The sequence below is a fragment of the Fukomys damarensis genome, unplaced genomic scaffold (assembly GCF_012274545.1).
Source record: "Fukomys damarensis isolate Sample0158 unplaced genomic scaffold, DMR_v1.0_HiC HiC_scaffold_12, whole genome shotgun sequence".
Taxonomy (NCBI): domain Eukaryota; kingdom Metazoa; phylum Chordata; class Mammalia; order Rodentia; family Bathyergidae; genus Fukomys; species Fukomys damarensis.
Genome location: NW_022900924.1, coordinates 50,468,869 through 50,478,048, shown reverse-complemented (window position 1 = coordinate 50,478,048; position 9,180 = coordinate 50,468,869). Strand labels below are relative to the sequence as shown.

Sequence of the window (9,180 nt, the reverse complement as noted above, 5' to 3'; positions counted from 1 at the left end):
TGGGCCTCTATAATGGACACATTGTGACAAACAATGTTTACACAGTTCCAGCCAATGAAATGCTCTGACCACCTCAGGTGTCAGACAAAGCTATTCTATGAGTGGCCTAAACCATGCTTTAAGTCAACAGATCTGATTCTAGTGCCTAGGAATCTCCAAAGCATTTTCTAGCTGTGAAAACTGGGATGTACGGTATAACCCCTTTAGTTTGAGTATTTACATCTGAAAAAGAGGAGTGACACTATTTATCCTGATAGGATTTCTAGGGGAAACTTTTAAAATAACTGGTATATAATAGGCAGTCAATAAATGTAGACTGCTCCCCCATGCAGGTGCCCAGGAGATCAGAGCACAGCCTGTGTAGTCCCTGTCATAAAGAGAAGCCTACTTTGCAGTGTAACTTTGCCCCAAACCCTAAGTGTGCAAGGTCAAAATTAGATTTGACCTGAAATTAGATTTCTGGTACACAGCCTTTGATCTAACAACTCTTTAAGGAGCCCATTGCATTAAGAGCTAATTTATAACGCATGGTTTAGTGGCCCAGCTCTTGTTCTACCCTCTTTTCATTTGCTCAGCGAGACCACAGGCATTAACTACTACATAAATACAGTCTGCATCTTGAAAAGAAAAACACACAGAATCAGCCACCCCTGGAAATTTACTCCTTCAAGGAAGCCTCAGACTTCTGCAACAGCAACGCACCCCTTTGTGGGACCCCACAGAGTTCATGAATTTCAGATGCTTGTAAGAAATGATCTGTTTTGCTGGACTCTCGCTGAGATCAATCATTCCCTCAGTAGTTGGTGCCAATTAAGAGCCAGTGTGATGCAAAAAAGGATATTTTTATACCCTGCTTGACACCAAGTACCTCTCTACCCTCTTCCTCCCTCTCTTTTTCCTTCCCTCTACCCACCCTACAACCACATTTTCAGTCACTTTCTTCTTTAACAGTGACTGTACTCTAAAGGTCCCGGAATGCAATAAAACTAATTGCTTCTGTCGCTTTTCTGCAGAGAAACGCTGTTTATCCAGTGATTTCTCATCATCTCACATGACCTCTCTGCAGCCTGGTACAGGATGCCAAGCAGAGCGCATTGCTGCTTCAGCCTCCTGTTGCCCTTTGTATTCCCCACAGCTCAATCTGTCTCACACAGCTGCCAAAGTTACCCGCGGAAGATCAAGTTGAACAATGTCATTCTTCTGCTGAAGTAAATCCCTGGCTCCAGGAAGGTAAAGCCCCTCTCAGGACCTTCTTCCTTACTTCTCTGCCTTTTCCACCCACTTTTGCAATTCCTTGAATACATTAAGTGAGTTCTTTCCCTCCTTTACTTCTCATTCCTATACTAAACTCCTTACACCACCTTGGTCATCCAAATAGCTAACACGCATCATGGATCCTTTATAACATGCAGCTCAGCTCTGGCCTCTCTAGGAAGCCTGACCCAATTCCCTTGAGATGACTTAGGTACCCTGTGCTATATTTCCTGGTCCTAGTACTTGCTCCTAGCATAGCATGTACTAGACTGCAGTATCATAGCTGGTCCACATGCCTTTTTGATCCCCCACCTCCCACTAGACTGGGAGTTCCTGAGAGCAAGTGCACTGGCTTTAGACATCATTGCACCCTTTTATCTGGCATAGCATCTCTTGTTCACCGTGTAGATCCTATAGCCCTAGCCTAGATCTAGTCCCTCAGTCTGTCCATCAGGGATGGCGCCGAAATGTGTGTGCTTTGTTAAAGCTCCACTGACCACATGCAGCCCTGGATAAGAATAACTTGGTAGAGAATAAATGTTTGATAATGAGTAATGTACCAATGACACCATTTTAGAACTGTTGAAATAAGCTCAAAAGGTTGGTAATTTGGACCAGACAGCATGCACACACACATGCGTGCACACACACACACACACACTGGCAGAGACAGAGACTGTGATATCAAAGAGAGTGGGATAGAGCCTTTGTTTGGACAAGATTTACCATATATGATCAAGAACTATGGTAAATGTTTAATTTTTTAAAGAAGTTATAACAGCAAAAGAAATACTACCATTCATCCCCCTCAAAATCCTGCCCCGTGCTTCAAATACCCTTAGCACACCACTCTTGCCACTTCCTGAAGCACAGAGGTCCTGGAAGTCCTCTTTGTGAGTGTCTTTACTTCCTGGCTATCTTTGGCTTTTAGCTATCCTGGCTGCCTCAGTGTCCTGAACCAATTCTAAACATTTACCTTTTGTGGTCACTTTGATTTTGGAGAAGAGTGAGAAGCTGCTTGGTGCCAGAACTGAAGAATAAGGTGGATGATCATTATGTTAATAATCACCTAATAAGGAGGTGATTATTACCAGCTTAATAATTTTGCAAGCCTGCCTTTCTAGGGGATGGCAGCCTATAGCAGCACTCACAGTATTTTTTATTACACCTCTTAAAGACACAAAAGAGGACTTCCAGTGGCAAGAATGATGGAATAAGTATGTTCAAGTCAGGGGGAGAAATTTGAGAAAGATTAATAGCACTGTCTTTTTATTGTAATTTTTTAAATTTAAACATTCTGTGTACATTTTTATGTTCCTTTGTATTTATTCACAGGCTGATAATCTCAGTTACTCTAAGCTTTTGCAGGTAGGAATAGGTCTATTTTATGTTTAAAACTTTTAATGAAGTCCAGCCCAGTGCCCAACTAACTGTAGGTCCTCAAAGTTGTTCAGATGTGAACTAAGAGGGCTATGGTAAAGACCTCATGCTCTAAGCCTAGATGTGGCATTGACTATTCCTTATTCTACCTCAAGAATTTCTTTAAGCTTCTGATTCCACAGCCACACAAAGAGGTAGACTGGATGATTACAAGTCACCCCATCTCAGATGTTTCTAATCTAATCAGTGCAGGAGAACTTGAGTCTGAATCTCAACCTAGTACTGGATGAAGGATCTTAATCTTGACTATCTCATGAAATGAGACCAGAAGACCAGACAGAAGAGCGACCTGACTGAGCTTCGCCTTTTGAGTTCATCGTGAATGTGGCCAGAATGAAGCACTACCTTTTGTTCTGCTGAAAGACAAATGACTACTCAGCCCTGAGCAGCCATGCCCCCAGAGGGATGTGTGCAAGTCACCCACAGACCGACTGTTGCAACCAATTTTTACAACCTTATACAGGGGGAAAGAAAAACCACATATGACCATTCCTACCTTACAAATTGTGAAACTGAATCATGGAGAGGTTGAAGGATTTCTGCATAAATATACAGTGATGAAATGGTAGGGACCTGATGCCAGGTTTTCTGACTAAATGACTTCTTTCCTTTTTCTTATCTTCTCTGTTGGATCCTACCAGGAAAAAAGTGGCAGGTATTTTCACGTACAAAGCCAAAAGTTAAAACTCCAAAGGATTTTTTAGAGTCACAGTAATTAGCAGGGGCATCCCAAGTGCTTTTTTACTGTATCACCACTACTGTTTCTTTCTTTCTTTTCAAATATTTTATCTTATATAACTCTCCTCCACCGGCGAGACTGAACAGAATGGATAGCAAAGAAAAATTAAATCTGGAGAAGTTATATTGTGAGAATTTATACAGGAGGAATTTGTGAATTTGAATTGGCACAAGAATGACCTTCTCAATAATTGAAATTGCCCTTCATGAAAATGACTCCCTAACCCATTAGAGCATTAAGGGCTTCTCAGACATAAATGCAGGGACAATAAAAGAAGAGCAGCTGGCTTAGATAGCCACAGACATCCATGAAGCTCTTTGCCAAGCGTCCGTGGTCCATACCACAGTCAAAGTCCCAGTCAAGATGTCCCCAGTTGGGATGTGAAACCAAGTCTTCCAACTTCTACTTTATCTGGTGCCTCCTTTACCTTCCCCCATCAACATTCACAAGGTAAAATATTGGTGAACTGTACATTGATCTATCACAAGGGCTGAACACCGAGGAGGCTTCTTGGGAAACGACAGAAAAAAAAAAGATCTTAATTTAAAGCCTGGGCTCTAGTCCTGACTTTTCTACCAAATCCTTGTAAGAAGCTGAACAAAGTTACTTTCCCTTGTACACCATTAAGGGTCCCCCTTTGTATAATGTGGCTGTTGGATAAAAGATTTTTTTCAAGCTTAGCAACTAGTGCATATAACTAGTTATCTTTGTTATCAACCACACTGAAACTAGAAGAGGAACTGAGACTGTTATAGTTTAGGTTAAAAACGTCTCCCCAAAGTCTCATGTGTTAGGAGGTGGGGCTTCGGAGTTATGGTTTATCATAAGAGCACTATACACATCACTGAATGAATCCACTGGTAAGGGCATAGCTAAATGATGGTAGGGCCTGGTTGGAGGAGGTTCAGTTAGTGAGGCAGTGACCTCAAAAGATGTATTCTTGTCCCTGCCCACCCTCCTTTCTCTCTCTTCTGATTCTTGGCTGCCATGGGTTGAGCAACATTCCACCACATGTCCTTCTACTATGGAGCCAGCCAAACGTGGACTGAAGCCTCTGAAACTATAATCCAAAGAACCCTTTCCACCTTTAGGTTTCAAGTGTCAGGTATTTTGTCCCAGTGACAGGAAGGCTGGCTGATACAGGGACTGGCAAGCCTATCCTGGGCAAAGCAGAGGATGGGAGCTCAGCAATGTCTGGCAGGCACTCTTTACCAGTCCTAAGTTCATCTGCAGCTGAGAAATAAGAAGTAGCCTAGAAGTAAAAAAATCATAAATCTTCCTGATGTCATAAGTCCTAAATGAAAATATGCCTCTGAGCCCCATCACCCAGGTTGGGTTGGCGCCGGTCTGTGTCTCTAGCTGCAGCATTTTCCCTACCATAACTCATCTCTATCAGCTCAGCTCCCCATCTCCCCATGCAGATATCCCTGCTGATGTTCCTGCCATTTCTTGACTGACAATCAATTTTGCTACCTGTCATAATCAATTCTGCTCATTAACTCTCCCACCTGCCTCAGTTGAAGCCTCCCGATGCCAAAAAGCATCTCCAAAAAATTATTTTCCTAGGTAGAATAATTGAAACTTCTTGCACCTCCAGAGAAGCTTATGTCTGAAGCTCTCTCAGAGCCATTTCCAAATGTCAGTTGAAGAGTACATTTCATACTAGGCAGGCAGATTCCGCCTTTCCAGCACGGTGAAGTGAAAAGTGAGAAAGAGAAAAAACACGTAGCTACTTCTTCTTTTTTTAAAAATTTGCGGTTCACAGAATACAGAGCTAATTTGACCTTTGTCACTTTTTAATTTAATTGCTTACAGGTCTTTCAGACATGACCCCAGAAATGATTAACACAAGAGAAACACCATAGAGACGGAAGTGCCGGGGACATCCCCTTGTGCCTTTCTCCATGGCATTGGTGACCTGCAAGGCACTCAGACTTGATAGGAACCTGCAGAGTAATTGTGCAGGGCAGCAGACAGTGATGTACGTGGAGAAGAGCTCCGTGTCCAGTGTCCAGCAAGCTGGAAGTAAGAGTTACAACAAAAACAATATATGTAGACCATCCTTTGTCACTAAGTATCTTCACACCATATTCTCTTACTTTGTGTTTGATGTGATAGCTACCCTCACCTCCTTCAGGGCTTTGTTCAAATGTTCTCTTTCCTTGAGGCCCCAAGTGCGATTTAACTTCACTTCCCACCTGGAATTTCCAATCCCCGTCCTGCTATATATTTTCTTTCACAGCGCTCCTCAACATCTGACCTACAATGTAATTTAATTATAGATTATGAGCTCCCTCAAGGCTGGGATCTTTTGTTATTCTCACTGTTGTGTTCTTAAGAAAGACCCAGTTTGATGCCTAAGATAGCAGTTGTGATGTGTGTCGCAGGACTAAAGACATAAATCAGACTGTGATCTTCCTAGTAGCCCTGAGGAACAAGAGGCATCTCTCTTCCTAATCTACAGATGAGGCAACTGAGGCTTGGAGAGGCAGAGTGGCCTAATCACATGGCTGAGAGGGGCAGCCCCAGCTCTCTGACTCAATAGGTTCTCCAGAGACATCTCAGAAACAGACACATTAACAAATGCGCCCTTCCACTCAGGAAGGAGCATCTGAGGCAGAAAGCCCTAAAACCCCACATCCTCTCACTGCCCCCCCTGCAGAATTGGGTTTCCCTGGGCACCCACCTCCCTGGCCCCTGGGAGGCCAAGTTCCCAGGAACCCACTGTAGTTGATGACAGTCTGTAGATCTAATCACCCCATTAAGGTTGAGCAAACAAAGAAAGGGAAGGAAGAAATAATTGCCAAGTCAACAAACCTGAGTGGTCAGAGGGAATAAGGTCAACACCGTAATTACACTTCTCCAAAACAGAAAACATGGGGACTAAGTATTTCCACCCAGCTCTCTCCTCTTTGAGATGGAAACTTTCTCTCCCAGTTAGCTGCCGAGTCCAACACCTGGGCTGGCAGCTTCGACCCTCGTCCCTGCCTGGTTACTTCTGTTGACAGAAGTGGGCCATTACTGTTCACTGAAATTCACTGCTCACACACCAAGCACCTGACCATGCTCTGAGCCCTGATCTACTCAAATGCTTTGGGAGCCAGATTAAGGCAATTTTTCCTTCCACTGCTCCACTCTAGGGTCCCAAGGGACAGAATCTCTGGGAAAAGGACAATTATGGTTTTCTGAACAGGGAGGGATGACTCCAGGGAGGAAGACAACTCAGAATCTTGATATGTTGAATACAAGTGGATATATATGCCAATGAATACATATACATACATATATTATACACCAAATACTATTTGTACTGCTGTGCTGTTTACATATAACATCTGCATGCATGGGCTTAGTGCCCTTATAAAAAGGACCCATGAGAGTGAGGACACAGTAAAGGGGCCATCTTCAAACCAGGAAGCAGGCTCTCATCAAATGCTGAATCTGATTCGAGACTTTCCAGCCACTAGAACCATGAGAAATAAACTTCTATTGTTTATAAGCCACCCAGTGTAATATTTTGTTACAGCAGCCTGAATGGGCTAAGACAAGCTCCTGTACATGGAAACTACCATAGCATAAGCAGGGAAACTGAGGAAAGAGAAAATTAACTTGATGAAGGACGAAATCCCATGGTTCACCCATCAGCTGGTAGGCTCCTGGTGCCATACTGAGTCTGAGCAGCAGACCCGCCCCTTGGGATGCCCTGTTGTCTCCTGCCCAAGGCTAAGTCTTTCTAGGCATCTTCTCTCACCTGGGCTGTCTGTGTCCCTAGCCCCACATGGAATCACAAAACGCTAAAACCGGGCGAGCCCAGAGAATTAGATTAGCCTCACCTAGTAAGTCCCTCACAGCTCACAGGAAGTTAGAGCTCAGAGGGCAAGTGAGCTGCCGAAGGCCTCTGGCCAGGGCCTTTGGGAGACTCAAGCCAGTGAGGACCACGTGGGAGTGGAGTCCCCTGCCCTGGCTGCCTGGCAGCTCTGTGAAGCCCTTGCCTCTGATTACTTCTCCTCCCCATCCCACCAGTCAAAGCCTTGGAATGATGCGGCTTGTCTTGATTTTTGTTTGAATTGTTTGATTTTTTTTTAAATGGCACCGGTCATATTCAGCACAGGTAACCATAAATCATTTAAAAAGGTGAGTACACTATAAAAATAAATAAATGCATGTATTAGAAGATAACTACCTATTCGGCATCCTTTTCACCATTCTTTCTGGAAACTTTGCAAATTCTAAAGTATAGAAGTGCCATAGAGGGAAACGAATCCAGCGGGGTGAGCCATTCATAGAATCCTTTTTCGAAGGGAAGACTTCGGGTTGTTGCTTTTCAGTGTAGAACAAGAGGCCATCGAAACAGCACTGCCTCCCGCTGGAACTCGAAACCCTTACCACCGAGCCCCCCCCGCCCAGGGACAATACAGTAGGAACCGGTATGAACTGGTCACGTCTTCCCCTAAAGTACATGGCAGGGGGTCCCCAGCCACACTCCCCACTGTACTTTTGCCACATTCACACCCGCTCCTCCATTCTGACTGACCTGCTGGTCACCACCCGCTCAGCTTAGCTGACCCCCCTTCCTCTGGGGAGTCTGTTCCTGGCCCCCCAACAACTCCCTCGGGTGAATCACCCCAAGTTATGTTCATCACTCTCTTTAACATTACCTGTTTTCTTCCTGAGTGGTTTGCTATACTAAAATGCACGCTCTCTGAGGAGAGGCTCTGGGTTTAATCTCCTCGCTATTCTTTTCCTAGGGGTTAGAGCCGGTCCTGGTACACAACGGGGACCCAAGAAATGACTGTTGGACAGAGGGGAATGATGAATACGTCATGTTCTAAATCAAGACTATGATTCACAAACTGGCCAAAACCATCCATCCGTCAATGCATAGTTAACATTTAGTGTGTGGGGGGATCATTTCATGAACTGGAAGAGGTGGGGGTGACATGTCTATAGCAACACAATTCATAATAGCTAACTCTGGGAAGTTCCTCCTTAAATGATTTGTATCTGTCCAGCAAAAAATGAATGGATAAATAAAATGTGGTATTTATACATAATTGAGTACTGCTCTGCTATAAAGAAGGATAAATTTGAGTTATTTGTAGGAAAATAAATGAACCTTGAATCCATAATATTAAGTGAAATAAATCAGATACACAATTTTAAATATTTTGTGATTCCTCCTATCTAAGAAGCCCAAAATAGAAATAAAGAACAAAATAAAAGATAGACAACAGGAAGTAGGGGAGTAGATCTTTTGCAAAAGAGAAGGGAATCAAGAGATGTGGGGAAGGGGAAGAGAGGAGAGGGGAAAGAGATGAGAAAGAATTATGATATGTTATGTACACGAACCGACTCCCCCAAGGGGGATCATAATCCTTATGTATTCCAAACATGTGCTAATAAAAAAAATTAAAAAACAGAAACAAAACAAAACAAACAAGTAAGATTATCCTGGTTAGGAATGTAAGAGTATGCACCTAGGAACATAACTGAAACAGTGTAGCTGGTGCTCAAGCACAAATAAAGTGTTTGGGAGGCAAAGGTGCTGAAAGCCAAAGACAAGGGAAGGTTCACAGAAGGCTCAGTATCTACTAAATATCCGAAACCCACAAGCAGAAGAAAGGAAACTGCAGCTTCTCAGCACTGACCCACCCTGTGTGCTGTGCAAATTCCTCTGTGACGCTATGACTTGGGGCTGGCCCGTTTGACTCCCAAACTGACATCTGGAGAAGAGCCCACCTTGGCTG

General features: G+C 43.7%; 1 long non-coding RNA gene across 2 annotated transcripts; it reads left to right on the top strand.

Annotated features, from left to right (window-relative positions):
* Positions 1–108: 108 nt before the first annotated feature.
* Positions 109–5,597, top strand: LOC104862290. Of its 2 annotated transcripts, none has more exons than XR_780257.1 (3): positions 109–187; positions 1,136–1,230; positions 5,249–5,597. It is a non-coding gene; the product is annotated as an uncharacterized LOC104862290 (long non-coding RNA). The 2 variants fall into 2 exon arrangements; XR_780256.1 differs by having other exon boundaries at positions 115–192.
* The last annotated feature ends 3,583 nt before the right edge of the window (positions 5,598–9,180 follow it).